Below are 27069 nucleotides of genomic sequence, written 5' to 3' on the forward strand. Positions count from 1 at the left end.
TTGCATCTATGTTCATCAGGGATATTGGCCTATAATTTTCCATTTTGGTGGGATCTTTGTCTGTTTTTGGAATTAAGGTGATGCTGGCCCAATAAAATGAGTTTGGAAGTATTCCATCCCTTTCTATCTTTTGGAACAGCTTTGATAGGATAGGTATTGATTCTTCTTTAAACGTTTGATAGAATTCCCCTGGGAAGCCATCTGTCCCTGGACTTTTGTGTCTTGGGAAGGTTTTTGATGACTGCTTCAATTTCCTCCCTGGTTATTGGCCTGTTCAGGTTTTCTATTTCTTCTTGTTCCAGTGTTGGTAGTTTGTGGTTTTCGAGATATGCATCCATTTCTTCTAGATTGCCTAATTTATTGGTACATAACTGCTCATGTTATAAAAATCATTTGTATTTCCTTGGTATTGGTTGTGATCTCTCCTTTTTCATTTGTGATTTTATCAATTTGAGTCTTTTCTCTTTTGTTTTTAATAAGGCTGGCTAATGGTTTATCTATCTTATTAATTCTTTCAAAGAACCAACTTCTGGTTTTGTTGATCTATTCCACAGTTCTGGTTTCTATTTCATTGAGTTCTGCTCGAATCTTTCTTAACTCTCTTCTGCTTGGTGTAGGTTTTATTTGCTGTTCTTTCTCCAGTTCCTTTACGTGAAAGGTTAGCTTGTGTATTTGAGTTTTTTTCAATTTTTTGAGAGATGCTTGCATTACAGCAAGCATGTAATTTCCCTCTCAGGACTGCTTTTGCTGCATCCCAAAGATTTTTAAGGGTTGTATCTTCATTCTCATTAGTTTGCATGAATCTTTTTAATTCTTCTCTAATTTCTTGGTTGACCCTTTCATCTTTTAGCAGGATGCTCTTTAACCTCCACGTGTTTGAATTTCTTCCAAATTTCTTCTGTGATTTAGTTCTAGTTTCAAAGTATTACGGTCTGAAAATATGCAGGGGACAATCCCAATTTTTGGTATCAGTTAAGACCTGATTTATGACCCAGTATGTGGTCTATTCTGGAGAAAGTTCCATGTGCACTTGAGAAGAATGTGTATTCAGTTGCATTTGGATGTAAAGTTCTGTAAATATCTGTGAAATCCATCTGTGTATCATTTAAAGCTCTTGTTTCTTTGGAAATGGTGTGTTTTGAAGATCTGTCATTTACAGAGAGTGCTGTGATGAAGTCTCCCAGTATTAGTGTATTATTATCTAAGTATGTCTTTACTTTGGCTATTAATTGATTGATATACTTGGCAGCTCCCAAATTAGGGGCATAAATATTCATGATGGTTAGGTCTTCTTGTTGGATAGATCCTTTAAGTATGATGTAGTGTCCCACTTCATCTCTTACTACAGCCTTTGGGATAAACTTTATCTGATATGAGGATGGCTACCCCTGCTTTCTTTTGAGGACCATTTGAATGGTAAATGGTTCTCCAACCTTTTATTGTCAGGCTATAGGTGTCCTTAGATCTAAAATGAGTCTCTTGTAGACACCAAATAGATGGGTCTTGCTTTTTTATCCAGTCTGAAACCCTGCATCTCTTGATGGGATCATTAAGCCCATTCACATTCAGAGTTACTATTGAAAGATATGAATTGTGTCATTATAATACCTATTTGGTCCCTGTTTTTGTGGATTGTTTCTTTGGGCATCCTCTTCCTTTTAGAGTCCCCCTTAATATTTCTTGCAGAGCTGGTTAGGTGGTCACATATTCCTTCAGTTTCTGCCTATCTTGGAAGCTCTTTATCTCTCCTTCTATTCTGAATGAAAGCCTTGCTGGATAAAGTATTCTTGGCTGCACGTTCTTCTCATTAGGACCCATTTAGGTCTCTGTGGAGAGATCTGCTTTTAATCTCGTATTTCTCCCCATATAGGTTAGGGATCTCTTGTCTCTTGCTGCTTTAAGGATTTTCTCTTTATCTTCTCCCTGAGGCCCCAAAGGACGGGCTCCGGCCCTTTACCAAGCTTGGCCTGTGGTGTGCAGCCCACTCTCCCCCAGGCACCCCTCGTCTATTAGTGACCCCAGGAGACTGGAGGCTCCACTGCCCCTCTGGGGTTCCCCCAAGTTCCCTGCCAAGCAACTTTCCCTCTGGGAAGAATCTGGTGCAGATTGTTAAAGTTCCTGCTTCTCTGGAGCTGGGCTCTCCCGTCCCAGAGGCATTCGCCGGGGGCCTTAGCCCGGCTCCTCGTGGGGCCCCTCCCTCACTGGATTCTTTTTTTTTTTTTTTCCACCTTCTTATGTTAGAAGTACAAACTCTTCTTTCTGTAGCATTCCAGCTGTTCTCTCTTTAAATCTCAGGTCGAATTAGTAGGTTTTCGGGATGATTTGGAAGTTATCTAGGTGAGTTGGTGGGGCCAGGTGACTTGGGGACCCTACTCCTCAGCCACCTTGCCCCGCTCCTCTTCTAATACTTTAATATTGTTTCTTCGGTATCTTAACTTTCATTGTGTCTGACAAATCCCTCTAAGTCTTACCTTTGTCCTCTATATGGAATGCAGCTTTTTTCTCTGCCTGCTTATAAGATTTTATCTTTATCATTACTTTTGAGAATTCTTCCTCTGATGTACTTTGGTGGAATTTTCTTCATTTTCCTGTGCTTATGGGTTTATTAGTCTTTTTCAAGGGTGAGTTTATAGTTCATCAAATTTGGAAAGTTCTAACCATTATTTCTTCAAAATTTCTTGCTCCCCCTTGCCTGTGGGGGCTCCAGTTACACTTACATGAGGATGCTTACAGGTATCCCACAGATCACTGATGCTCTGCTCTTCTTAATTATCTTTTCTCTCTGTGCTTCATTTTGGAAATCTTTTTCTACATCTTCAAGACCGTTTTTTTTTTATTCTGCATTATCTAATCAGACCTTAACACTAAATAGTGTATTTACATCTCACACATTGTAGTTTCCATCTCTGAAAGTTTAATATCTAGCTTTATAACAATCTTCCATGTTTCTAATTAATTATTATAATAACTTTTAATGTCTTTGTCTGCTAATTTTCACACCTATGTCAGTCTTCAATCAGTTTCAGTTGACTGCCTGGTGAATTTTACCTTGTTGGACACTGAATATTTTTGTATACCTGTAAGTGTTCTTGAGCTTTGTTTTGGGACACTGTTAAGTTATTTGGAAAGCATTTGATCTTATAAGACCTTAATATTACGATTTGTTGGGTGGGAATAAACAGTCTCAGTTTGGGATAAACTGAGGAAACCCATCAGTGAGGAAAAATCCTCCTGAGTGTTCTTCTAAATACCCTGTGAATAGAGTTTTCCACTTTGGCTGGAAAATCATGTCTCAATTTTTAAAATTTGTGTTTACTTGATTTTCTTTATATCTTACTTCATACTTTTGAAAATAAAACCTACTTGAGTAAGGCAAAACTATCAACATAGTTGGATTAAGGTCCCTAGGAGATGATCATCTGTTTAGATATTCTGTATTACAGAATGGGAATGGATAATAACCTTTGCTAGAAAAGCCAGATCAGAGCAGTACATTTTAATGCAGTAAATTGTGAATCTTCAGCATGAGTTCTTATGTCAGCATTTTGTGCATCATTTTGATCATCTGAAGGTAATTCACTAAAACATTCCTTAGAAAAAGATCATATGAAAAATATTCCCTAATGTCTTGGATGTAAAATTCATAGATCATATTTTCTTAATCATCATAAGGTAGTGTGTTAAAAATCCATGACAATTTTATTTCCCTAAGTCACTTCGTGTATTTTTTCCTGATGCTCAATAATTTTATCAACCAATGTTTTGGTGATACTCATTATATTAGCTACTTTCTCTTTAGCAGCTTCAAGCAACAAATATTTATTATCTCACAGTTTTTATGAGCCAATAATCCAAGTTTGATGGAGTGCCTCTGACTCAGGAGCATTAACAAGGCTGTAACCTAGGTGTTGTTGGGCTGTGGTCATTCTAGTAATTGACTACGAAGAATCTGCTTCCCAGGCACTCACACAGCTATGAATCTCAGAAAACCCAAAATTCAGTTCATTTCCTTGGTTATTGGCAGGTCTCAGTTACTCACAGATTCTTGACTGAAGACATTGATTCCTTGCTGAAATAGACCCCTACATAGGACTATGTATAACATGGCAGCTTGCTACCCCCTCAGAAAGATTGGGAGTAGAGAGGGAAGGAGACAGAGACAGAGAGAGACAGAGAGGGCAAGATGGAAGTTCTATTATTTTTATAACCTAATCTTGGGGGGCTATAATATACTCATTGGGAGTGACTCCCTGGATCCAGCCCACACTTGGAGGGTGAACACACTAGCATGTGAATACTAGGAAATGGGGATCACTGGGAGACATTTTAGAGGCTACTTATTGCAGCCATTGTGTTGATTTTTCTAGGAACTATAGTAAGCTCTTTCAGTAATTAGTTTCAAGACATCTTTTACTTTAAAAAATTTATTTTCTTTTTTTAAAGATTTTATTTATTTATTCATGAGAGACACACACACAGAGGGAGAGAGAGAGAGAGAGAGAGAGAAGCAGAGAGAGAAACAGGCTCCATGCAGGGAGCCCAACAAGGGACTTGATCCCGGGTCTCTAGGATCATGCCCTGGGCTGAAATCAGCACTAAACCACTGAGCCATCTGGGCTGCCCAAGAAATTTCTTATTATAATTTTTAGAATGTAAAGATTTTTTTCTGTTCAGTTGCTTTTCTTTTTTCTTTTTTTCCTGTGATGGGAATATATACTCTCACATAAAGAAAATTGAAAATCATAAACAGAAATTGAAAAATAACTGCTCATTGGTGAATAAGTAAAGTCCATTTTCACATTTGTTGTTCTAACTTCAAAAAGAGAGATTTAGTTATAACACAGGAAGGATAAGATTGATTTTATTTATTGGCCTTTACACAGTATATGGGGATGGTCACTTCAAAAGAGGGTCAGCTGGCATGTGTGGGTGCTGAGATTTCTGAGCAAGTATTGCATGAAATACTTTACTTTTAAAGTGACAATGAAATAATCTGAGCCAAAGGCAACCATTATTTATTCTTCAGTCATATACTAATAATGGATGATGAAGATGAAGATGTTTGTGAAAAATAATAATGGCAAAAAAGAAGTTAAATGTCTATTTTCCCCATGATTTTCAAAGCTATCTTAAACCTATGAACAGCTGAATGTTCAATATTTTTAACTTAAGGAAAATTTAGGGAGAATATTTAGACATTTAAATAAAATAGCTTGAAATGTTGTGAATATTCTTTTTCTATTTACTTTATTACCAGACCAATTTAATGTTGGAAGGTAAAAATTCATTTTCTGTCTTTTCTTTATGGCAATGCAGGTTCATATCTAAAACCCATTGAATGACACTAAAGAACAACTATAATAAAGTTATATAAACCTGATTATCTTTCATCCAGAAAATATAGCTCTTAGTACTCCCAACTTTGTGTTAGTAATAGCAATTAATGAGGTAGAAAGTCAAGCTGATTCTAGAATCTTTTGCCTAAGGAGTGGTTATCCTAAGCACTGGATCTCAAGGCACAAATGATCTACTTAAGAAATTCTAATTTTCTTAACAAAGTAATAACTTTCTTGGTCATGCATGAAGCCATATTAAAGATGAAATATAAGGGTACCAAACTAAATTATATTCATCATATTTTTAAATGAGAGCCTACATATGTATTTTTCCTTATCCTTTTATTTGTTTAATTGCATATTAAGAGAATGCTTATAATTAAAGCTGAGCTTAAAGGGGAAAAAAGGATGAGAGGTTCGTGTATTTTCCTTCAATTGAATCATTTTGGATAGTAAGTAATGGATACAAGTGTGCTCCATACAAAATATATACTCATTTCCGAGTCTCCGTGTGGCTATATTTCCCATTTTTTAAATCTTTTCTCTTCTTTTTTTCCTCTGTTAGAATGTATTCAAAGTACTTCTAACTGACTAGACCAAAAGAAACGCTCATGTAAAATGAGAGCCTCACATCCCCCCACCCTCAACTCTACTCCTGCCCTTTTAACGAACAAACACCTACTTGGATTTTATGCCCTAAGTTTTCAGATTCTCTCTCCTGACATAAATGTCAGCCTTAGTTCATTACATTTACTTAGAAAATAACAAGTGTTTGATTCATATTTGTTTCTAGAGAACATCTAATCATTAGGTTTGTGGCTTTAGAGCTCTAATAAATATACTAATTGCACCAGATATTTTTGGTAGACATTTTATAAACATTTTTGCAGTTATGCAATGTTAAACAAGTTGTTCATTTTGTCTGGTATTTGGTAACATGCATTTATAGACAGTTGCTAACTCATACTCTATTTTGTGGTATAGAATTTAATTTCTTTTTGACATGACAGCAAATCCTATCTGGCTTTTTGTTTAATATTCATGGCTTTCTACACTGGTTTTTAATTTTTTAACTGGGAATTTGTTCACACATAACAAAATTATATTCTATAAGTTCACAAATTTCTTCCTGTACTTATTGCAAGGCTCTAATAAAAATATAACTATTAGTTGAAACTTAAATAATTTCAAAATTTTTTCTATCTTTTGTTAAAAATAGCAGTTAATTTCTTAGGTTATTAAATAAAAAAGTTACCATAATCAGTGTACAGCATAAATGTAGACTTCTATATCCATCATCTCCCAGAAGACACTCTGTAATGGAGACTACATAGATATAGTTCCTTCAACGAGAACCATAAAGCTGAATCTGTACTTAGGATGTTATTCTTTCCTGATGAGTGTTTGAAGCAATAAAGAGGGACATTTGGTTCTTGATAACTGGAAAAAAAAAAAAAGCTGTCTGGTTTTCTAAATTTAGTTTGCTTCTGCACTACTATGGTGTATGTGTAATACAATAATGTAGTAGTTTATGCATACTTCATGCACAAGGATATTTTATGTTTTAAATCCAGTGATTTATGACAAATGCACCTTTGATATTTATAGCCAACTCAGTGCTTTATGCTTGGCTAGTTACCCGATATCTTTTTCCCCCTAGTGCTTTATGAACTGTAGTAATTGTTAAAGTTACACTAAAATCATTCTAGTTTCAGCAAAATCATAAAGGAAATCTGACACATTTAATAACCACCAAATATTTTAACAAAAAAAAACTTACCAAAGATCTGTCACTTCACTAATGCGTCTGTTAAGATATTTTTTTAAAGATTTTATTTATTTATTTATTTATTTATTTATTTATTTATTTGAGACACAGAGAGAGAGGTAGAGACATAGGCAGAGGGAGAAGCAGGCTCCTTCCAGAAAGTCTGATGCAGAACTCGATCCCAGACCCCAGGATCATGCCCTGATTGAAGACAGGCCCTCAACCACTGAGCCACCCAGGTGCCCCTGTTAAGATATTTTTAAATGAAATATGGCAATCTGTATATATGTATACTCTTTAAAATTTACAGAGCAAAAGTAGAAGAAAATATGCCAGATGATGTCATGAACCTGGAGCAGGATACAAGAGCCACACTGAAAGGAGTGGGACAGACCATCAAAACAATGAAGAGAGAACAGCAAAAATGAAACTCAATGCTTCTCCAACAATTCCTTAAAAACAAACTAAAAACTTTATTGGGAAAGCTGAGTTACAACTAAAAGTGTACAAAGGGATTTAAAGAAGAGATAAAGTGGAGTTTGAAAAAAATTATAATCTATTTGAAGACATAAGTATAGTACAGGACATGACTAGAAGAAATGTACACTGTAAATAAACAAATGAAAGATAATACCAACAAATGAAAATAGGAGCTTTATGTAAAAAAAAAAAAAATAACTGAATTTGAAAATGGTAAAATGGTCTGGTAAAACTTACTGGGGGAGATACATTTTTGACCTAGACATTGAGAAATGTGTGGAAATGTATTGATAAGGAGAAAGTTTGGAATTTTATGGGCAAGAAGACATAATAAATATAATGTAATTGGCATGGGGATTATTAATCTACATTTAGGATATTAAACATGTATTTATACATCACAATTATTCTGTGCTTTAGCATTTTAAGCTTTTCCTAAGGGATATGAGTATAATTAATAATAAACAGGATCTACATGGCCTACCATGACGGAGCCTGTGGTTTAGTGAAAGAAAAAGACCAATGAACAAATGTGTTAGTTTTCTCTAGCTGCTCTAACAGATTACAGATTAATTTAGCAGCTTAAAACAACCTGAATCTTACAATATGTGGAGGTCAAAAATCCAAAATGGTCTTTATGGGGCTAAAATCAACATGTCTACAAAACTATTTCTTTTGTAGTATCTTCATCTCTCTCTCACTCTGTCTCTCTCTTTCCTTGTCTCCCATTTCCATTGTCAAATCTCTTTCTCAGACACTTTTGTGATTACATGGAACACACCTGATTAATGGAAGATAGCCTTCCCAGCTTAAGATCCTTAACTTACTTCTACAAAATCCCTTTTGACATATAAATTAATACATTCACAGATTTTGGCAATTAGGACATGGTTATCTTGGAGGTAGGGCATTATTCTACCTACCACAACCAACAGTTATAATAAACTGTGGTAGGCATGAGCACAGAGGGAGTGAAAGTACAATGGGAATTCATGGGATGACCACCTATGTATTAAGAACAATGAATAAAATATATGGAAGTTATACATTATTTATAACAACCAGAGTGGACTTCTTGAGCAATTCAATAACATAAAGAAATAAAAATGAAGCAAACTATTATAAGAGTTAAGTATAGGATTCATTAGAATTTTGTTAGTGTCCACTGGAGTAGTTCAGATATGAGACAAGGTAAGCTTGCATGAGGACATTCAAAATGGAAATTTAGAAGATGAGATCAGGTCTACTGGTATTGTCTATGTGAGTGATGAGGGAACTCTACACAGTGGTGTGAAGAGTTGGTGGTGAGATTATTCCACTAGGGAAGGTGTAAAGTAACCTATTGGATGTATGGCACTATAATCAGAGTGAGAAACTGACCCAGGCTAGGTAAAATTGAAAGTCAGCTATATTCAATTGGTAATGAAAGCATGAGCCTGGAAGAGTTCCCCAAAGGAATGCAAGTAGTAAGAAAAGCAATGAGAGCCAAGGCCTTCCTTGAAATTTTGAGGATATCAGAGTTAACCTCGAGGAAAAAGAAAATCGAAAAATAGGCAGTTCTTAAGAAACCCGAACTTTCTCTAGAATATAAAAATATTTATATTTATATAAAAAATCCAGGTTTAAGAATTGAATGTGTCTATGTTTACCAAAAGATTTATAACGTCTTTAATGTTGGCCACACTTTAAAATGTTCAATCAAATGCAGAACTTTGTTGTAATTGCAATTTTACTCTCTGCTCAACTCTTTAAAAAGAAGTAAAATGTGTTAGAAAAAGTTTTAGGGATCCCTGGGTGTCTCAGCGGTTCAGTGCCTGCCTTTGGCCAGGGCGTGCTCCTGGAGTCCCCGGATCGAGTCCCATGTCCGGCTCCCGGCATGGAGCCTGCTTCTCCCTCTGCCTGTGTCTCTGCCTCTCTCTCTCTGTCTATCATGAATAAATAAATAAAATCTTTTTTAAAAAAGTTTCATGTTGTTTGAGGAAATAATATCTGTATTAAGATAATAAGCAACAAAATCATTTCCTTCTATAATGATAGACAACCTATAAGGTAAAATAATAGTCCAACTTGGATAGAATTTCTTATTTACATCTTAATTCAAGGATACTATATGATTACTACTCCTATACTCTTAAAACAGAGACAAAAACTGAATAAGAACTTAATATTCTTTAGTTCCTTTTGAAGGAAAAAATTCCTTCAAAACATGATGGAGGCTTTTTAAATTAAGTGTATGGTTATCTACATACCTTTCTGGCTGTATTTGTGGAAATTAGATTACACTTTTGACAAAAGCCAAATTGAAATGAAAGTGTGCCCTTTTAAGGTTTTGAACAGACAGTGTTTTAGACTCAAAAAAAAAAAAAAGCTTGGGAATATCTCAGGTAGAATTAATATTTTGATCCAAGAAAGAAGTGTGTGTGTGTGTTTGTGTGTGTGTAGGTAAGGCAAACAAACAACGTTTTCTGTGTGTGAATTATACGTAAAATAAAAGATAGGTATAGTGCAATGTATAATTATATAAATAATACACAATCCCTGCCCTCTTGTCTATTATTATCTTATTGACATGAATATGTGAAATAATTTCAAGTAAATATATTTTAGAGTACAAAACTATGATTCTAATAAGCTCTGGATCTATCACTAAATACTGTACTGACTTCTGGATCACAGAACTACTATCCATTAGATACACACTACACTACACTCCAGGCACTATCAAGCAATTTAACTTCATGATCTCATTTTATGTTCATAGCAGCTTTGTGAGGTCATTACTTATCTGGTTATAGGTATCAAACTTTTAAAGTACTTACTGTAGAAATATGGTTGTCAGCCTCTATCTGACCCATTCCAGCCTCACCCAAGCTTCTCTGTCTGCCCACACTTTCTGAGCACCCAGTGAGAACTCAAATTCCTATTCCTGCTAGTCTGCACCATCACTATTAAGATCACTGGCCTGTTTCTGGGACTGAATTCAGGTCTTGCCCATTGGAATTCTTCATTAGTTCATCTCACAACTTCAAAATCTATTACCTTGACTCACTCTTCAAAATAAAAAATGGTATAACCCTTACCATATCCCCACATTTAAGTCATCCTCAGTTTCCTTAGTTCTGAGAGACTGGTTGGACTTCAAATTTGGCCCATACTTCTCCCTCTCAGATTCTGTTTATGACTCTCATGTTCCTGCTGCGCCTGCCATAGCCCTTTCCAACTCCCCACTTGCCTCCATTCTGTCTATCAACAACAACAGGTCAAAGGGCCGTTTGTCAGTGTTGCCAGTCTTCCGATGTACAGAGTTTGAAAATATCCAAATATCCTCTGCTCAGTTGCACAAGTGCCAGGCAATAGCAAACAGTCAGAAAATCTGGGTTCAATCTTTGGCCCTGCTATGTAGGTGTGTGATCAAGAGTACATTCTTTGGCTTCTCAGAGTTTTGGTTTATTCAGTCCTAAACTGGGGATGATAGACTTTCTAAAGAAATAAAGCCTAAATGAGAATATAGCTTAGCTCACAGGTAGATGATAAAAAAAAAAAAAAAAAAAAGCATTCCTTCTTCTTATATCACTAGGCTGAACTTCCTTCCCTTGCCTTTGCATTTCCTCTTGGGTTCTTCATTCCAATACTTTGAATATCCAGAGCTTCTTGATCCACTTGTCTTTTATTCATTATTTGCCCAAGAATGAACAACTTTTGCTCAATGAAGTCCAGGGAAGAAATAAGCCTGACATTCTAGTTCATTGCCTGTGACTTGTCACTTGCTGGCTCATTTCTCAGCTGTTGGGCACTGTCCCCATTCTCCCTAGCCTCTCATCCATCGGATGGATCCCTTGGCCAACCTGGCCCACTTCCCATAGTCCCTTTAAATCTATTTGGCATTCCGGCAGCAGTATCCGATATACTCTTCTAGATTGTGACTTCTCTGGATCTCCATTATTATTCTGACTTTATTTCCAACTGAGGTCCCTCTTTTGCTACTGTTGCTGCAGCCTCACATGGTCCAGCACTCCAGAATGAAGCTACATTCCTTTGTGTTAAAGCTGGGTCTCCTCCAGCTTATGCTTGGCTTGCAGTGCCCAGCAGTGAACTCTTAACTCTATGCCGGGAGCTAGTGTTGATGGTGACAGGACACACACAAAAACAAGGGTGGAAATCCACAGAGACAGATTGTTTAGCTGTTGCATTAATGAAAACAAATCATCCAGTTTGGCAAAATGCCATCCTTTAAACTGAGGGAACATGTTTTCTACTCTAATGTATTTGAATTCATTATTTTTTCCAAGTATATGTTATGGCTTTTAAGACATTTTTAGGGGGAAACACATAGATAACTTTGTTTTTTTACCTTAAGCCAGTGTGTTCTACTAAATAACCATGTGCTGAATTTGCAACCAGAGAGAAGTTCTAAGAAATTCAAGTACAAGCAGACTGCTGAAGAACACAAATGCATGAAATGGAAGGGATGTACTTCAAAACAATGTTAACACAATTTCAGTGTTATTTAAAATGAGTTGAGGTTTCCATTGTTGCTGTTGCTGTTGTCTTACATTAGCTGAGATTCTTCTGGACTCGTTAGCAATGCTTGCCATGACCGTCTTAATAAAAGCCATGGAAGCAAATTTATCATTAAATTTCATAAATTTACCATTACAAAGAACAAATCTATTAAAAATCAAAAACTGGTACTGGTAGCAATAATTCTTCTGAATCATTGTCCCACCTTAATAAATTCATCCTTCAGATTTGATGTACTTTCAAATAAACATGTTATTTCTTTTAAGTTAATCTGTAGGAAGTTAAGAAGCTATATTTAAAATAAGACCTAAGATATCCATATGCCACAGTACGGAACTTTAATCCTAACACGTATGCTTTTAAGAAATTGGAATCATGCCATGAAAATCTCCTAGTAAGTTACATACTAGCACAAATCACACTTCACCAAAATTATTTCTCCTGAGTGATAGTATCCATAAGGGAATGATTATTTTTCTTTCTACCACCATATTGTTTATCTCTCAACTTTTAGTATCTACTTAGAATCCAACACTTTTGATTTAATCATTTTACATTCTCTAGAAGAATTTACTTTTGTGGAATTCTTGAGCACTTGGTCATGCCAGCCAAATATAACTTATCATTAAAAGACCATAATTAATCAGTATCTGTGTAAATATATTTTTAAAAACACATTTTAAAATTTTCACAACTTGAGGTATAGAAAAGTAGAATCGGTCTCCTTAAATGGCAAGTATAAGAGGGTTAAGAACTCTAGAAATTGTCCTGTGCCTCAGGTAAAAAGCAAATCAAACCTAAAGGAAGTTATTTTCATCCAAATGCAAGGATGTTGACAAAGTAAATCTTTCAGTCTTCTAGAACATAGCCAAATTGGAAGCTAATTTACTGCTGGTTGATGTCAGAAGCAATCTAACTTGTCCACCACAGAAACCACACAAAGAACATTATTCATAAGTGAACTACCTTGTTAAGAAGCCTTCTTCAGAGCATAATTAGGAAATACAATGTCCCAAACCAAAGCTGAAGTTTTAATAATAAAAGACAGTATATTCTCTTTATAACTTTCATGACATAAAAGTAAAATATAACACAAGAGGTCAGATGATTCCAAACTGATGTCACCTCAAAGCAGTTAAAAATAGCAAATTCTTTTTGTACATTGGAAAAAATTGACAATGTTTTCTGAATACAGTTTAGAGAGTCCCAAATGGCATCCCATTTGTGATCCACTGATTCAATCAGTAATTACACAGAATATTACCAAATAATTTTTTTTCAGAATAATTGTTGTTGTTTTTTTTTAATTTATGATAGTCACACAGAGAGAGAGAGAGACAGGCAGAGACACAGGCAGAGGGAGAAGCAGGCTCCACGCACCTGGAGCCCGACGTGGGATTCGATCCCGGGTCTCCAGGATCGCGCCCTGGGCCAAAGGCAGGCGCCAAACCGCTGCGCCACCCAAGGATCCCTTTTTTCAGAATATTGATAGATATTTGCAGTTGTGGTTTGGCAAAGATCTCCAAATAAAGGTAATATTCACTGTGTCCTGAATTTCAGTCTGGCTCTCACAAAAGTTATAGTAATGCTTTCTGAATTTTGGAAGGTGCTATCATTCCGGTACTCATTTCTCAATAACAGGAATCAAATATCTGTATTTAGTATGCCTACAACTTAATCAGAGCATTTTTTTGTTCTTAAATCCAAAATATTTTCCTAATTCTTTTTTAGATTTTATTTATTTATTTGAGAGAGAAAGGTAGAGATAGCGAGAGAGATCATGAGCAGATGGGGAGAGAGAAAAGCAGACTGCCTGGTGAGCAGGGAGCCCAAAGTGGAGCTTGATCCCAAGACCCTGGGATCATGACCTGAGCCAAAGGCAGACTCTTAACTCAGGTGTCCCATCTTAAATGTTTTCATGTTCAGACTTTTATCTATTTCCTCCTCCTGTGGTTCATAGATCCTAAAGTTTAAGAAACACAGGAACTATACTCAAATTTTAATAAGACTGATTTTAAACTGATACTCTACATGGATCTTTTTACATCGATTTGCTCATTTTATAATCACTGAAAGAATTCTGATGTTAATTCTGATCCTTAGATCTTCCTAGATATTCAGAAAGTATTGAGTTTTTACTTAATTTTTATGTTATGACAATAGTTATCATGCTGACTTTTAAACTGTTTGTATCAACTATTTTGCTCACTAAGAATCCACTCACTAAGAATCACTAAGAATTGGAATTTTAATATTTCACAAGATGAAATAGTTATATAACCCAATTCAAAAGATACAGCCTGATGTAAGGAAAGTGTTTCTTAAAAGTAATTTTACAATTCAGACAACTGGATTGAAATCCTGGGTCTTTAACCTTCTTGGGGTGTAATCTTGGGCAATTGATGGGGGAGGACATAATTTGTTTAAAGCACTCTTTAGTATTCTTAGCATCCCTTACTCACTCTAGATTAAATTCAAACTTTTAAAAAAAGTAGTGCTGAGGAACTGACTACTCCAGGTAACTCCCAGACCTGGACTCATTCATGACACCATATCTACCTTTATATATTTTTTGTTGTATACTGTTTCTCTGGGGAACAAATAAAAGGATTGGACGGATAGCTAGATTTCTAGCATTAAAAAAAGATGTTTATCACAATACAGCTCTCTTGAACACAGATTACATTTGAACAGCCCTAAATATCTGCTGCAATTGAACATGAATTGGGACTAACCCCAAGAAGCAAGACTAAAAGAAATCCTTTCAAATTTTTACTTGATACACAAGAAATCTGGCCCATCCAGAGGTAGCTAGAGAATCACTCAACAGAGCAACCTGGCACGTAGCCATGAAGCATGGAATGACTCTCTTTAATGTGCGGATTTTGCCAGAACTCTGAGCCTGACAGTTGAGTTGCTCATTGGACAATAGTTATTGATGGTCATCAAAGGATCATCAGTACTTATTCACACAAGAAGGCACATACTGGGGATCCCTGGGTGGCGCAGCGGTTTGGCGCCTGCCTTTGGCCCAGAGCGCGATCCTGGAGACCCGGGATCGAATCCCACGTCGGGCTCCCAGTGCATGGAGCCTGCTTCTCCCGCTGCCTATGTCTTTGCCTGTCTCTCTCTCTCTCTGTGTGACTATCATAGATAAATTTAAAAAAAAAATTAAATTCACATCCATAGGTCACAGTCAGAACAATCCTCAGAAAATAAATTCATGATACAGTTAAACCACAAATTATTAGGCAAAAAAATCGAAGTGTCAACATGATTTACTCATTTTATAATTACTTAGATTATTACCTGGGTTATTCTGTTCTGATATGAATAAATAAATTTACTTTGGAGATTTCCAACCTAGGAAATCCTGACAAGGGTTGATATTTGAGAGTCAACTATATAGGTAGGAAATAAGCAAAAATTCTCCTGTGAATGGCACAATCCCAGAGATTGCATGAGAGTGTCAGTCTGGTTTCCACTTTCAGGAAAAGGACTAAGAATGTATGCCAGTTACTTGAGGTAAAACAATTTACTCCTAAAATTCATTGCTTAAAAAGGCCATTTTATCATGACCGTGGATTTTGTGGGTAAGGAATTCAAACAAGGTACAGTGAAGATGGCTTACTTGTCTGTACTTCATGATGTGAGGGGACCCACCTTGGAAGCCCAATTCTAGGGGGTAACTAGATGTCTGAGTGTGAGAATATCCTGTGGTGTCTTCATTCACATATCATATGATACTGGTTTCAGCTATGAACTTAGGTAAAGCTGTCAACTGGAACGCTTTCTTGTGGCTATTTGGTCTGGATGCTCTCATAGCATGTTGATGTTGAGGTATTCAGACTCCTTACTTGGCAGCCCAACATCTCAAAAACAAGTGTCCCAGAGAACAGTGGGGAAGCTGTGCAGCTCTTTCTGACAGCTTCAAGAGTCATGCACCATAACTTTCACTGAATTCTGTTGTCACAGTCTGTCACAAATATACCCAGATTTAAGGGTATACTTAGGAATATAGGAATGTAAACATTGTCTCTCTGTGGCAAGAGTGTCAGAAAACCTGTTTATTGAAACCACCACAGACCCAAACAGGGGCCCAAGTCTGGGATACTATCAGGGATTTCAGGGCAGATCTTAACCACCATAAGCAAAAGCAAAGCAGAAAATAAAAAAGAAGTCTATGCTTTGTAAAAGACAATGTCAAAGAATAAGACAAGCCATAAACTGGGAGAAAATATTGGCAAAACATATCTTATAAAGAAATATTAATATATCTATATAAAGAAATATTTTCCAAAATATATGAAGAACTCCTAAAATGTAATAAGAAAACAAACAACTTGATTAAAAATGAGCTAAAGACTTGAACAAACACCTCACAAAAGAAGACATACAGTGGCAAATAATCACATAAAAAGATGCTATATATCATAAGTCATCAGGAAAATGCAAATTAAAACAATCATGAGATACTACTATATACTTTTAGAATGGCCAAATCTAGAGCACTGACAACACCAAATGCTGACAAGGATGTGGAGCAACAGAAACATTTGTTCATTGCTGATGGAAATGTAAAACGGTAGTGTCACTTTAGAAGACAGTTTGACAGATTCTTACAAAGCAAAACATATCCTTACCATATGATCTAGCAATTATGTTCCTTGGTATTTACTCAGAGAGGATGAAAATTTACATCCACACAAAAGCCCACACACGGATGTTTATAGCATCACAAACACCAAAACTTGGAGGCAACCAAGATGTCCTTCAGTAGATGAATGAAAAAACAAAATATAGTGCATCCAGACAATGGAATATTATTCAACACTAAAAAGAAATGGACTATCAAGCTGTGAAAAGACATGGAAGAAATTTAAATGCACAACAATAGCGAAAGAAGTCAACCTGAAATGGCTACACACTGTAAGGTTTTAACTATATAATATTCTGCAAAAGACAAAATTATGAACACAGTAAAAAGGAGAGTGGCTGCCAGGGATTGTGAGGGAGGGAAGAATGAATAGGTGGAGTGCAAAGATTTTTAGGGTAGTGCAACTACTCTGTATGATACTATACTAGCAGATACATGTCATTATACATTTGTCCAAACCCATAGGATGTACAACAGCAAAAGGGACCCCTATGTTAACTACGGACTTTGGGTGATTTTGATATGCCTGTGTAGCTTTATCAAGTGTAAGCAATGTATGACAAAGAGAAAGAGAAATCCAATTTACATATTTAATCAACAATTATTGATAAGATACATACCATGTTTCTGACAAATGTGAGACACAGAATCAACAAGGTCCCTGTTCTCAGGAATCTCTCATTTTAATGAGACATACATAAATACAAATTCAGATATATAAGATGATTAAAATTTATGATTCATGAGAAAAACATAACCTGGTTGGATACTTACATTTTCAGAATTATACTATATAGATTAACGATTTCCACTTGTAGGCAAGTCAGGAGTAAGAACACTAGAATACACTGAAATCTAAAACAGACAAGACAGACCAGATGAGTGAAACAATGGTTTTCAAGATGCTGGGTATCAGTTAACAAAGGCAGAGATATTTGAGAGAGATGAAATAAAACAATGTGAGCCCTATGATTGTATCTTGATTGTATCTGCATACTAGCTTTTTAGCTTTTTTTCTTTCTTTTTTTTTTTTTTTTTTTTTTTTTTTTTTGAGTAGGCTCCACACCCAGGGGCTTGAACCATAACCCTGAAATCAAGAACTAAGCCAAGAACAAGTCAGACACTTAACCTGCTGAGCCACCCAGGCACTCTAATCTGCTTACTATCTTGAAGGATCTTCTAGGCTGCAGTATAGGTGGAGGGAACAGAGATAAAGCCCCAGCAGACTGAGTTGGGGGACACAGAGCTAAATAAGACTCCAGGGCGATTCATGTAAATAGACTTCACATGATGGAGTACTAGAGAGTAGATATCTGCACTGAGCATTCACACAAGACTAAAAATACTGTCTGTATCAACCAGCAAGACTGGAGAAAATCTCATTTTTCATAAAGCATTGTATAGAGAATTCACAAAACCCTTGTGTCTTAGTGAAAAATAACTAGCCCCATCCAAAGTGTTGCTTGGGCCCTGCCTAACAAATCCTAAAATCAATAGCAAAAACTATCAACCTATTTCCAATAATTTGCTTTCATCCCAGAACAATGCTTAATACTATTTATAGGGATACAATATCTAGTGCCTAAATAGATAAAATTCATAAATTCTGTTACTTGATCAAAGATTATAAGGCATGCAAAGAAATAAGAAAATGCCAACCCACAATTGAAAGAAAAAAAATTCAGTTGATCAAAACTGATTCAGAACTGGCATAGATGTTATAATTAGCAGGCAAGTACGTTAAAACTATTATTATTATTGCATTCAATCTGTTCAAAAGTTAAGTAGAAACATAGGAGATTTTTTAAAGGTGCACATTATATTTTCAGATGTGAAAGCAATGTTGTGCAAGATTAAAATACATTGGGTAGGATTAAGGCCCAAGTGGACATGGAAGAATAAGAGATTATTAAACTTGAAGACATAGTCTAGGATATTTCAGAATGAAACACAGGCAGAAAAGAGAATTAAAAGAAATGAAAAGAGCATCAGCAATCTATCAAACATGTTCAGGTATAATATATGTGTAAATGGTGCCCTTAAATGAAAAGATAGAGAAAAAATTGGAAAAATAATGGTCAAAATTTTTCCAAATTTGATGAAAATTATTACTCACTGATCCAAGAAACATAAAAGGCTTCAAGCACAAAAAATATAAAGAATATTACCCCATGATGCATCATAAGCAAAATGCTCAAAAGCAGTAATAAAATCTTAAAAGCAGAGAAAAAAAGATGCAACATATAAAGGAACAAATAAATTACAACAGATTTCTCTTGGAAACAATAAAAGCAAGAAGACAGTGGCACAAAATTTTCAAGGTACTAGAAGAAAATAAACTTATAAATGTAGAATTCTATAAGCACCAAAAATGTCTTCCAAAGAAAGAAAGCAAAATAAAGACTTTATCATATATACAAAAACTGAAAGAATTTATCATCAGCAGAAGTGCACTATAAGAAAAAATTAAGGAAGTTTTTCAGGCACAGGAAAAAATGATAACAGATGGAAAATAGATCTACACAATGGAATGAAGAGCATCAGAAATGCCAAATACATGAGTACATGTGTAAGATTTTTTCCTATTCCTTAGTATTTCTAAAAGATACACTTTTCAAAAAAAAGTGTGGAGTCTATAACATTTGTATAAGTAAAGCAAATTGACAATAGTGTAGAAGAGAGGAAGGAGAGAAATGGAAATGTACTGTATTAATGTTTAATATGTGAGATGGGCATGATTATACTTTGAAAGGAGACCACTGAAGATAAATACTCTCCTCCTTAAAGCAACTGCCAATTTTTTTAAAATTTTAGCTAGTAAGCCAACAAAAAGGATAAAATAGAATCGTAAAACATATTCTATTTATCAAAAAGAAGTGGAAAAAAGAAGAAAAGGAGAATGTCTCCACTTAGGCTTAAAAAATTTAGAATGATAGTTGAACATATATGTAGCATATGATCCAACCATTCTTCTCCTAGATATTTATCCAAGACAAAGAAAGCTTATGGTCATACAAAACTACTAAAAATGATTATAGCAGCTTAATTTGCAATAGCCAAAACTTGGAAACCACCTAAGTTGTCCATCCTCAAGATGATAGGTAAGCCAGTTGCAGCATATCCATACAGGAGCAAACTGCTCAAGATAGAACGTAATGTATATGGGGCATCTGGGTGGCTCAGTAAATATTAGACTTTTAAAAAAGATTATTATTTATTTATTTATGAAAGACACAGAGAGAGGCAGAGACATAGGCAGAAGGAGAAGCAGGCTCCTAGCAAGGGAGATGTGGGACTCTATCCCAGAACCCCAGGATCATGCCCTGAGCCAAAGGCAAACGCTCAACCACTCAGCCACCCAGGCAACCCAAGAATCAGACTCTTGAGTTTGGCTTAGGTCATGAACTCAGGGTAATAAGATTGAGCTCCACCTCCAGCTCTGGATTGGCTGTGGAGCCTGCATAAAATGAATTTCCTTCTCCCTCTGCCCCTCACACCACCTCATATTTTCTCCCTTAAAAAAAAAAAAAGTAATTTGGTAGGGATTGCATTGAATGTGTAAATTGCCCTGGGTAGCATAGACACTTTCACAATATTAATTCTTCCAATCCATGAGCATGGAATATTTTTCCATCTCTTTGTGTCTTCCTCAATTTCTTTCAGAAGTGTTCTGTAGTTTTTAGGGTATAGATCCTTTACCTCTTTGGTTAGGTTTATTCCTAGCTATCTTATGGTTTGGGGTGCAATTGTAAATGAGATTGACTCCTTGGGATCCCTGGGTGGCGCAGCGGTTTGGCGCCTGCCTTTGGCCCAGGGCGCGATCCTGGAGACCTGGGATCGAATCCCACATCGGGCTCCCGGTGCATGGAGCCTGCTTCTCTCTCTGCCTCTCTCTCTCTCTCTGACTGTCATAAATAAATAAAAATTAAAAAAAAAAATTTAGAGATTGACTCCTTAATTTAACTTACTTCAGTCTCGTTGTTAGTGTATAGAAATGCCACTGATTTCTGGGCATTTATTTTGTATCCTGCCACATAGCTGCATTGCTGTATGAGTTCTAGCAATCTTGGGGTGGAGTTTTTTGGGTCTTTTATGTACAGTATTATTTCATCTGTGAAGAGGGAAAGTTTAACTTCTTCTTTGCCAATTTGAATGCTTTTTATTTCTTTTTGTTGTCTGATTGCTGAGGCTACGACTTCTAGTACTATGTTGAATAGCAGTGGTGAGAGGGGACATCCCTGTCTTGTTCCTGATCTTAGGGGAAGGCTCCCAGTGCTTCCTCATTGAGAATGATATTTGCTGTGGGCTTTTCGTAGATGGTTTTTAAGATGCTGAGGAATGTTCCCTCTATTCCTAAACTCTGAAGAGTTTTGATCAGGAATGGATGCTGTATTTTGTCAAATGCTTTCTCTGTATCTATTGAGAGATCATACAGTTCTTGTTTTTTCTCTTGTTGATATGGTCTATCAAGTTGTTTTACAAGTGTTGAACCAGCCTTGCATCCAGGGATAACTCCCACTTGGTCATGATGAATAATCTTCTTAATGTATTGTTGGATCCTATTGGCTAGTATCTTGTTGAGAATTTTTGCATCTGTGTTCATCAGGGATATTGGTCTATAATTCTCTTTTTTGGTGGGGGTCTTTATCTGGTTTTGGAATCAAGGTGATGCTGGCCTCATAAAACGAGTTTGGAAGTATTCCGTACCTTTCTATCCTTCGGAACAGCTTTAGTAGAATAAGTATCAGTTCTTCTTTAAACATTTGCTAGAATTCCCCTGGGAAGCCATCTGGCCCTGGACTTTTGTGTCTTGGGAGGTTTTTGATGACTGCTTCAATTTCCTCCCTGGTTATTGGCCTGTTCAGGTTTTCTATTTCTTCCTGTTCCAGTTTTGGTAATTTGTGGTTTTCCAGAAATGCATCCATTTCTTCTAGATTGCCTAAATTATTGGTGTATACCTGCTCATAATACGTTCTTGAAATCGTTTGTATTTCCTTGGTATTGGTTGTGATTTCTCCTCTTTCTTTCTTGATTTTATTAATTTGAGTCTTTTCTTTTTAATAAGGCTGGCTAGGGGCTTATCTGTTATGAATTCTTTCAAACAACCAACTTCTGGTTTTGTTGATCTGTTCTACAGTTCTTCTGTTCTCTATTTCATTGAGTCCTGCTTGAATCTCTATTATCACCCTTCTTCTGTAGGTTTTACTTGCTGTTCTTTATCCAACTCCTTTAGGTGTGAGTTTAGCTTGTGTATTTGAGTTTGGAACAAATAATCTTAAGATTTGTGTGGAAACAAAAAAGACCCCGAATAGCCAGGGGAATATTGAAAAAGAAAACCAGAGCTGGGGGCATCACAATGCCAGATTTCAAGCTGTACTACAAAGCTGTGATCATCAAGACAGTGTGGTACTGGAACAAAAACAGACACATAGATCAATGGAACAGAATAGAGAATCCAGAAATGGCCCCCCAACTCTATGGTCAACTAATATTTGACAAAGCAGGAAAGCCTATCCACTGGAAAAAGGACAGTCTCTTCAACAAATGGTGTTGGGGAAACTGGACAGCCTCATGTAGAAGAATGAAACAGGACCACTTTCTTATACCATACCAAGATAAACTCAAAATGGATGAAAGATCTAAATGTGAGACAAGAATCCATCAAAATCCTAGAGGAGAACACAGGCAACACCCTTTTTGAACTTGGCCACAGCAACTTCTTGCAGGATACATCTATAAAGGCAAGGAAAACAAAAGCAAAAATGAACTATTGGGACTTAATCAAGATAAAAATTTTCTGCTGAGCAAAAGAAACAGTCAACAAAACTAAAAGGCAACCCACAGAATAGGAGAAGATAATTGCAAATGACATATCAGATAAAGGGCTAATATCAAGATCTATAAAGAACTTATTAAACTCAACACCCAAGAAACAAAGAATCCAATCTTGAAATGGGCACAAGAAATGAACAGAAATTTCACCAAAGAAGACATAGACATGGCCAACAAGCACATGAAAAAATGCTCCTCATCACTTGCCATCAGGGAAATACAAATCAAAACCACAATGAGATACCACCTTACACCAGTGAGAATGTTGAACATTAACAAGACAGGAAACAACAAATGTTGGAGAGGATGTGGAGAAAGGGGAACCCTCTTGCATTGTTGGTGGGAATGTGAACTGGTGCAGCCACTCTGGAAAATTGTGTGGAGGTTCCTCAAATTGTTAAAAATAGAGTCACCCTATGACCCAGGAATTCCACTACTGGATATTTACCCCAAAGATACAGATGCAGTGAAATGTCAGGGCACCTGTATCCCAGTGTTTATAGCATCAACATCCACAATAGTCAAACTGTGGAGGGAGCCATGATGTCCTTCAACAGATGAGTGGATAAAGAAGATGTGGTCTATATATACAATGGAATATTACTCAGCTATTAGAAAGGACGAATACCCACCATTTGCTTTGACATGGTTGGAGCTGGAGGGTATTATGCTGAGTGAAGTAAGTCTATTGGAGAAGGACAATCATCATATTGTTTCACTCATACGGGGAATATAAGAAACAACAAAAGGGATTATAAGGGAAAGGAGGGAAAATGAGTGGGAAAAATTAAAGAAGGTGACAAAACATGAGAGACTCTTAACTCTGGGAAATGAACAAAGGGTAGTGGAAGGGGATGTGGGCAGGGTGACGAGGTAACTGAGTGATGGGCACTAAGGAGGACACTTGATGAGATGAGTCCTGGGTGTTACACTATATGTTGGCAAATAGAACTTCAATAAAAAATAAAATTAAATTAAAAAATAAAAAAGATAATGACATGCAGCAACGTGAATGAATCTCAGAACAAGCTGAGCAAAAAGAATTATACATGCTGTATGCTTCCATTTATATAATGATCAAATATTCAATCAAAACTATAGTGACAGAAAGCAGAGCAGTAATTGCCAGAAGGAGGTAGATAGAGATGCCTTGGGAAGAGATTAAAAGGTGGCATTGGAAACTTTTGGTGGTGGTGGACACATTTATCTCCTTGATTCTGTTGATAGTTTCTTAGGTGTGTGCATAGGTCAAGAGCTACAAAATTATACAATTTAAATATGTACAGTTTAATGCATGTCAAAAATAATCCTACATAGAGAGTAATTTAAAATGATGGGAGGTTGTCAAGACAGAAAATATGATAAATGCAAAAAAGGCATAAGACTGAACTTTCAGATACCCAATATTTAAATATCATATAAAAAAGGACAAGCTTGCAAGCATTGCCTTGAAGAAGCCATGGGAGAGTGAAGAAGAAAAGAAACAAGAGTTTTTCAAGAAAGAGGAAATGGTCAGAAGTGTCAAATTCAGCTAAGAAGTCAGCACAATGAGAATTTGTTATTCCACTGGATTTGGACCAATAGAGAACTTTTGAAGGCTTTGTAAGATTTGCTTTGTTGTAACCACATGGGTGGAAGTCATGCTGGAATGGAATGAGGACTAAGTTGGATGTGAGAAAACTTGTGACAGCTAAATAAACAAGTTTTTCAGGAAGATAGCTGTGAGGGTCAACAAGAGTAGCTGGAGAAGGAAATGGGAGGGTGTGTGCTGTGCTGTGTGTGTGTGTTAAGATGAGAGTACTTTTCAGTATGTTAAAATGTTGAATCAAGGTTCTAGTAGAGAAAGAAAAGAGGGAAGTAGATAGGTAGAGTATCAATTCCTCCAAAAATGCATGGAAGAAGAGCCGATGCATAGTGTGATGGACGGCTCATATAGTAGGACTTCTATTTGCTCAGAGTAGTTCTCTCTCTGAATGGTTCCTGGCATATTTTCAGATTTCAAAACTATTTGTAGATAAATGAATTAAAATTGCAGAGAAAACATTTTTTAATTACTCCTACTCCATTTACCCAATCACCAAAAAGTTATATACAATCTTTTTATTACACCTGACCTCTCACATTAAACTTTGCCAATGTGCAATTATACCGCAATTATTTTTTTCAATCTAGGATATTTTATGTTAATAAAGCCTTCAAAGATGTTGAGGGGCATGCCAGATTTATTTTGTACTTGTTAGTAATCTTGACTATGAAGTTGCTGGGAAGACGGTAATAGGATTTTGATCCAAAATAACATATTTGGTAGAGGCCAATAGAATTACATTTATAGTACAAAGCTTCCCAGGTCATTCTCCATTAAATCAGATATTTAGTCCTATTCCAGTCTTGACAAAGAAGGTGAAACAAGAATGATAAATTGTGAGACTATGGTTGGTTTTCTTTTGTTTTTGTTTGTCTGTTTTAGGTTTGTTAGTTTGGGGGAGGCTGTCATCAAAAAACTCATTCAGACTTCTATTTGCAATAATTGTTCAAATTATTTCAACAACCTTTCCATTGTGCTAATAACTGTAGGGAAATGACTATGTCAAGGTTCATCTCAAAGAATAAACATTTCTTTGAGATAATAAATCAGGGATTAAATTTAGGCACAAAAATAATTTGGAAAGTGCTTTCACCAGAGTTAAAAGGTACTCCAAAGAGAGAGAAACCACAAAGGCTAGATTACATGGAGGGGGTGCTTTTAAGAGATGCTTTAGAAAATGATTTGCACTTAATTTCTGTTTGTGTACTACTCTGAATTAGAATTTTTGGTCTCAGCTATGAACAATTTGTATTTAAAAGAAAAAAAATTTCTTAGATAGAAAGGTATTGATTTTATTTTAACCATAAGGTAACCTTGTGTCCCTGGAAAAGAATCACTTCCCACCTCAGATCTCTCTGGAACCCGACGATGAAGTGATAACTACTCCACATCAGCACTGAGAGGATTTCAAACAAAATGTAAAGTGCTCAGCATTTGACATACAGTGAGTGCTCAGTAGCCATGCTCAGTCTTCAAAGCCATGCTTCAGTCTTCATGCCTAGCCATGATGAAGAAACAAAAAATATTAAAGTCAAGTGTTAGCTATTGAGTTGGATAATGCAGTCATAAAGGGAAGCTAATGAAAATGTAGTCCTTAAGTGATCCATCAACCATTTATAATCCCCAGGGGCTGGGTATTTTTCTCCAGGGCTGAAACACAGAGACTTTTAACTTTAAAGGAAAGTTTAGTTTATCTGAAAGAGTGGTTCCAACTTTGGGAAGTCATCCATTTGGGTAGCTTGGATTCACTTTGTACAATAATTTTGATATTTGTCATTCGTCCACCAGTTTGTTATTTTTGTAACTGCTAAGGACTTTTAGATATGATCTGGGAAATACATAGTTTGAATATGATATGATCCATTAATTGTGTATAAGTCTCATTTTCAAAAGCTCTCAGTGATTTTTTTCCCCTTCTCTTTAGGCCCTATTCATGTAGTGGCAATTGCTACTGGCCAAAAATATAGGAGACCCAGTTGTAATAAAAAGGTCTTTATGATGAGCTGTGCACACTAGGCTGCACAAATATTGTGAGATTCCTTCTTACCATGAAAACTTTGAGAACATTGTCCTAAGCAAACAGAGCACAGTCCTCTTTAAATTTTTATTTTTGGCACAGAACCTTCTAAACTAGGCTGATTTAGATTTTTTTAGTTTATAAATCTTCCCTGACTTTTCTGAACAACACAAGCTCAGTGTGTGCCATTAGTGGCTTGTATCTTTTTCTTTCAAAATTTTCATAAATTTACTACCAAAATAAGTTCATAAATTGTGTTCATCTTTAGATGAATACATTCTATGATTCTTAGGAAAATAAAAATTTAGCGCTTGGAACTTGAAATCTGAAGAATGTAGGGAAAATGTTAACTAACCCACCTGGGAAAAAGTACTTGAAAAACATCTGAATTTGCTAGAAGGTTGTTGTTTGTAATAAAAATGATTTTAGATTTAAAATGATAATTGCTTTCTAAAAAATCATAACAGAAAAAGCTAGAGGCATCAACTTTCTTAAAGACTTCAAACACTTCTTAATGAAAGCATGCTCTGAGCCTTGCTCCAAGCTAGGAGAAAATATAGTAGTTTTATGTGAGTTGAGAAATGAGCATTAAATTGAACAAGTTTAAATAGTCAAATTATTTCTGATTAATCAACGTTTTTATATTTAAGAAAGCATTTCTGCCCCTAAATAAATAGCCTCATATAAATTGTACAAAACCTCAAAAATGTAAAATTAAAAACTATTTGTTGATGTTTTCTATCTAGAGATGAGAAGATAATTATATCTGCAACATTTCACTAATACAGAGTTCTTTTTCCCCAAGATAAACATAGATGCCATGCTGTTGTCTGTCAAAGACCATTGGGATGAATAACCACTTACATAAAGGGA

Source organism: Vulpes vulpes, chromosome 13, assembly GCF_048418805.1.
Source record: "Vulpes vulpes isolate BD-2025 chromosome 13, VulVul3, whole genome shotgun sequence".
In the NCBI taxonomy this organism is placed as follows: domain Eukaryota; kingdom Metazoa; phylum Chordata; class Mammalia; order Carnivora; family Canidae; genus Vulpes; species Vulpes vulpes.